Raw genomic sequence first — 6,000 nt, 5'->3', positions numbered from 1 at the left:
TACTCAACAAAAAGATTTAAAGTAACTGTTATGAAAATGTTGTAGAAAATAAATGAAAACAGTCACAAGGGTGCCTGGATGGCTCAGTCGGTTAAGCATCTCTGACTTCGGCTCAGGTCATAATCTCATGGTTCCTGAGTTTGAGCCCCTCATCCTCTGTGCTGACAGCTAGAGCCTGGACCTGCTTCCTCTCCTTCTGCCCCTCCCCTGCTCATGCTCTGTCTGTCTCTCTCTTTCTCTCTCAAAAATAAATGAAACATTTTAAAGTTAAAAAACACAAAGCACAGTCACAAAAAAATAAAGTGAAGAATTTCATTAGAGAAGAGAGATATAACAAAATATTATTATATGGAAGTTATAAACTGAAAAAATACAATAATTAAAATAAAGCATTATAGCCTTCTATTATTTATGAGAAAATTAGCGTCAGTTTTTTGAAATGAAAAAAAAAAAAGACCAAATAACCATTACTCAGTCTATGTTGTTTTTAACTAAAAAAGTGTAACATGGACATTACAAAATGACACTTACGGACCAATTTCCAAATTCCTCATGACAAGTGGATCAACAGTTAATAACAGGTTGATAGTTATTTAGATGATTCATGTCCAGATCTATACTTGAGAAGAGTTCAAATTTTTGTTCTTCAAATCTGGCAAATCAAATCTACATTAACCAAGAGAATACCCAATCTTTAACATTAAAGTTACCGGAGTTCTGGAGGCACAAGAACTCCTAGATTGGTAACGTTTAGGAAGAAGTCCCAAAAGTTTAAAGCTAATTTCTCTGAGGACTTCCAGTTGGAAAAAAAAAAAAAAATCAAGATTTATTTTGAAAGATACTCCTAATGACTACATTTCAAATTCATAAACCTTGTCACCAGTATCCTATATGAAATGCCTTTAATGAAATTCCCCTCAGAAATGTGAGAAACTTGGGGTACCTGTTTGGCTCCATTGGTTAAGCATCTGATTCTTGATTTCAGCTCCGGTCATGGTCTCACAGTTTGTGAGATTGAGCTCCACGTTGGGCTCCATGCTCACAGAGTGGAGTCTGCTTAGGATTCTCACCCCCTCTCTCCCTCTTTCTCTGCCCCCCTCCACTCACACTCTCTGACGAAATACATAAATAAACTTAAAAAAGAAAGAAATGTGAGAAACTGAGAAGATTGTTGCCATATCTGGTTCAGAAGGAAACTCAGAAAATGCTTAACAATAAAGAAGCTCTGTGAAAATCATATTCTACTCCATCTAAAGAAACTCTGATCTTCATTTACATATGAGGTATTGATTCTACTTATATGCCAATTGTTTTGTTTGGTTCTTGAATATAACACTGAAGATTTTTTTCTAAATATGTGAATTAACTAAAATGTTTAGGAATACAAGAACAAGCATACAGTAAACTTTTTCTTTTTTCTTCATTTCTACTTCGGAAAATTTTACTTACCCAAAATGGTATCAACTTTCTTTTGAAAGATTGATTTTTTATTAGTAAAAGCCTACTTGTTGCAGAAGTTTTGAGATATTACACTAATAATGGATATTATCTAGATATAAAATTATTAATGCCCAAATAAAAAGAAAAAATATGATGCAAAATTCCTTATTCTGGTTAAGAAAAATGTATTAATATTTAGTAATCAGAGGACCATAATTTTATTTTTTTCAAAAATCAAAAGCTTTTCTGTGATTATAGTTAACTATATCCCACAAGGTTTGAAACCTATTTTACATAATATAAAATAGTAAAAGCTATCACAATAATAAAATTGAAATCAAATACAAAATCATGTTGGAAATCATAATAACAAATGTAGGCTAGAAATATGTGGGATTATAGTAAATTGTTATGAAATAGTTAGATTACAGATTTATTCATATATATGAAGTATAAACCCTTACCTTTAAAACAAGCCAATATTAACACCTATTATTGAATATAACAGACAAGTCTCCTGAAATGGGGTAAAATGAATTCTTTCTGCCAATGCTTCCTTTTTTAGTAGTCATTAAAATGAAACAAACCTGTAAAACATTTAAGATCTGAGCTTTAGACGTCAATGTGAATTACCTTTTCTGAATTTTGGACCCTTTCAATAATTCAACACGTGTATTTATTTCAAGGTTGGTCAGTATAAAATTTCACACTGGTATGTGAATGGTTTTTATTTCTGAACTGGATCTTAAACTGTGTACTACAGGTGTATGCTAAAAATTACTTAGCAGAGAAAATCATATTGAAGTTTCCAGCTTCCCAGATTCTAATTGCTAGATTGAGGAATGACTAATAAACACTAAATAAATGAGAGAATATCCAAGAACTCTTTACCCACATTTATCATGATTAAATATGGTTTATGGTTTATGTAACTCATGTCTGAGATGCCTGGGGCTTGCAGTCCACTTTATTTTGCAGTTGGCAAGGTGAAGAAAGAAATGACATTTTGGTTGGCTTGAGCCCCTGTTCAACACTTGGGTGGAAAAACAGTATTTTCTTGGATTCAGTTTTACATGGAGAATGAATTTTGGAATTGACAGATCTTTGTTCTAATCCTACTCTTGCCCCTTGTTAGTTTTTGGAAGTTAAAGAAGTTACTTTGTTTTAACCTGAGTTTCTTTTATCTGTGAAATAATATCCATGTAGGTAGTCATATAAATATGTATAAATATACATGTGTGTGTATATATATATATATATATACATATGTGTGTGTATATATATATGTGTGTGTGTGTGTGTGTATATATATATTTTAAGTTCTTGGCCCTTAGTAGGCATTCGATAGATGGATAGATGACAGATACTCCTGGGTGGCCTGCCCCTCCACCCACAAGTGTCCTATGCAGTGATTCAAAAGAATTAATAGAAAACAATTTTAACAGTGTATCTGAAATATGTGTAAAATGACTAAAACTAAAATTCAGGTATACTGTGTCTATTGGAATCAAATCCCACAGTGTACATTTCTCATCTTGCTAATATACAAGTGTCATGATAAGTTTCTCAAAGGTTGCTTTCATGGTGAGCCCTCCCAGGCCTTGGTCCTGGATATTACTTTAGCTTAGGCACTCAAGACAATTTTGCCTGGAACACATTTCAGGCTTAGATGAAGGAAGCCTCTGTATTTACTCAGAACGTTCGTTGATACCTTTGTTTCCTCCTCCCTGCTCATGAAAATTAGAAAATGTGATGCATCTGTAATGTGCCTCTCCTTGCCAGACACTTTCATCGCAACTGCCTGTCTTCACCTTCCATTCCCTGGGAAAACACCGATTTCCTCCCCCCCCCTCTTTTTTTTCCCCATAAAATGAGGTATATGTGACTTAACAGGTTTCCTGGCCATCTAAAAGTAGAGCGTTCCTATGAAATCTTTCATAAACTGAAATGGCATAAAGTGAAAAAGCAATTACCATTAATTTACATGGAAAAATTTTTGAGCATTCCCAGAGACAAAAAATAACCTCTCTTAGGCTTTTCTGATACCTTAAGACGGGATAAACAAAATCAATCAAGAGAAAGCACAGATGCTCACAGAAACAGCTCAAAGCTATTGGGGCTTGATGCTGAGATGTTGAGTGTAGTTCCAGGGAAGGAGCTTGGCTGAGCCACTCTGGCTCTCTAACAGCTCGCTGCAAACAAACGCTGAAAATTATTTTCCCTTTCCGCCTTATTTCATAAAAGTGAAAATTCTCTTCAGACTTCTTTCCATTTGTGGGAACAGGTACTAACAATGCAGGTCTTTCGTAGACAGGAAGTGGTATAGCACAAACTTTCAAAAAGTTGGGGACACCTGTGTTTTTCTTTGGGTCTGTATCTCCTATTTGAAGCTCATTTTCCAGACTTAGGATCCTTACAAAAGAATTACAGAATTACTAGGGAACATCATGAATGTACTTATTGAAATAATGTTAAGACCTGTGTTACTGTGCTAAATCTGGCAAAAGGGGATTGAGTTAAAGGGTCAATGCCACCAGTAAAGTTTCCAGAATCAGTCCAGTCTTCCTCTGAACTCTACCCAATAGCAACTTATAACACGTTCAGGTCATATAATACTTGGCTTCATATTACAGTTTTGTAGGTACGTGGCTTCAGTTGTTTGTTTTTTAAAGCACCAGGGACCAATATGAGGAAGAAGAAAGAGCGTGAACTTTGGATGTCACACAACCCAAGGTAAAATTTCAGCCTCACAATTACTGGCTTTGTGACCTTAAAATAGCTATCTTAATCTTGACTCAATTGCTCATTTACTGTATGACATGTTCCCTCTACGTGTCCTGGTCTCCTCACCTATAAAATGAAGATAACAATATCCACATATATATTTTAATATCGTAGTGTTGTGATGAATAAATCAGGTATTTCATATTGTGATTAGAACAGTTACTGATTACAGTAAATGCATCAATATTAGCTTTTATAGCAATATTAATAATTATATTGCTAAAGTATATTACTCTTAAGTTTTAATTTTCACATGCTCTGACAGGTTTATAGAGATAAACAAGTAAATATATATATGCTATTCCTAAAATGCTTACAGAGTAAGAAAATTTAACTTCTAGTATTTTAAATTTGCTTGAATTAAAAAAAATGTCTTCTTACAAAAAGTAACTCAGGGTTCCTGGGTGACTCCGTCCGTTAAGCATCCAACTCTTGATTTTGGCTCAGGTCATGATCTCACGGTTCATGGGATCAGTCCCCGGGCCAGGCTCTCTCCCTCTCTGCCCCTCTCCTGCTTCTGTGCATACACATGTATGCGTTGTTCTCTCTCTCTCTCTTTCTCTCAAAATAAATGAATAAGCATTTTAAAAACATAATTCTGGTTTAGTAAAAACAAACCATGCCTTTTCTCTGACATAGTTTTCAAATTTTCTCTATTTTAAGTGTAATGAAAGAATATAGTTTATTCCATTTGGACTTGTTCTTCTTCTTTTTTTTAAATATTTATTTATTTATTTATTTATTTATTTATTTATTTATTTTGAGAGAGAAAGAACAGGTGCTGAACCTAGAGCCTGCTTAAGATTCTCTCCCCCTGGGGCTCCTGGGTGGTTCAGTCGGTTAAGCATCCGACTTTGGCTCAGGGCAAGATTTTGTGGTTCATTAGTTGGAGCCCTGGATTGGGTGAGCTCAAGCCCTCCTCCCCCTCCCCCGGCCCAGGCTCTGCACCCTCTCTCTGTCTCTCTGCACCTCTTAGGATTCTCTCTCTGCCCCTTGGTCACTAGCATGCATGCACTCTCTCTCTTTCTCTCTCTCTCTCTAAAATAAGAAAAAAAAAAAAGATTCTCTCATTCTCTCTGCCCCTCTCCCCTGCTTGCTCTCTTTTCTCTCTGAAAAAAACTTATTAAAATATGAATTTGTAGGGGCGCCTGGGTGGCGCAGTCGGTTAAGCGTCCGACTTCAGCCAGGTCACGATCTCGCGGTTCGTGAGTTCGAGCCCCACGTCAGGCTCTGGGCTGATGGCTCAGAGCCTGGAGCCTGTTTCCGATTCTGTGTCTCCCTCTCTCTCTGCCCCTCCCCCGTTCATGCTCTGTCTCTCTCTGTCCCAAAAATAAATAAACGTTGAAAAAAAAATTTAAAAAAATATGAATTTGTATTCAATTAAATTGAATCATTGTTCTGAAACTTGTGATTTCAAAAGTAGTTACATTTTGTAGATAATTTCCAAAATCTCTTAAGGCACCTTAAAACTTTGGATTAATATTGAATTAATTAATAACAATTAGATACATAATTAATTTGTAAAATAGAATACTGAAAAATCAAAACCATTGATTAATACTCAACACATAAAGTTTATATATTTTACTTATTCTTTCTGTGCTATACAGAGATTGTATCTTGGGGTGATGTTAATGAATGCTCATTTTTGCCACTTCAAGAAAGTGTAAAAGGGATGTGTGACTATCAAAAACTTTATCAAGTATTTATTTTCAAAAACTTTGCAATCTGTTATAATAGTGTAACAGATAGTTCTCTATTCCACTCTTCAACCCA

Source organism: Herpailurus yagouaroundi, unplaced genomic scaffold (assembly GCF_014898765.1).
Source record: "Herpailurus yagouaroundi ecotype Mexico unplaced genomic scaffold, PumYag 28, whole genome shotgun sequence".
In the NCBI taxonomy this organism is placed as follows: Eukaryota; Metazoa; Chordata; class Mammalia; order Carnivora; family Felidae; genus Herpailurus; species Herpailurus yagouaroundi.
This window is presented reverse-complemented; position numbering follows the sequence as displayed.